Genomic DNA, 319 nt, shown 5'->3' on the forward strand with positions numbered 1-319 from the left:
CTGAATCATAAGTAGTCATTCACAACACTTGGATAACACGTTTTTCTTCCTGTGTCTCTTTTTTTCCATTTAATGTTCTTTAAAAATCAAAATTATAGGCACACAAAGTTTGAAGAATAAAATAACAGCATGGCACAAAACTAGAATTCCTTTAGTTGTCTTATTCATTTCTCTTTGTTTCAATTCAGCCACTTTAAACTCTTTTATGTCCCCCACTTAGGGGCATTGTCTTTGTGTTTCCAAATAATGTTAATATTTCTAATATTATTTTATATTAATATATTAATATTTCTTTTCTTTATTTTTAAACAACATTAAA

The sequence above is a fragment of the Nannospalax galili genome, unplaced genomic scaffold, assembly GCF_000622305.1.
Source record: "Nannospalax galili isolate Female #2095 unplaced genomic scaffold, S.galili_v1.0 scaffold972, whole genome shotgun sequence".
Classification (NCBI taxonomy): Eukaryota; Metazoa; Chordata; class Mammalia; order Rodentia; family Spalacidae; genus Nannospalax; species Nannospalax galili.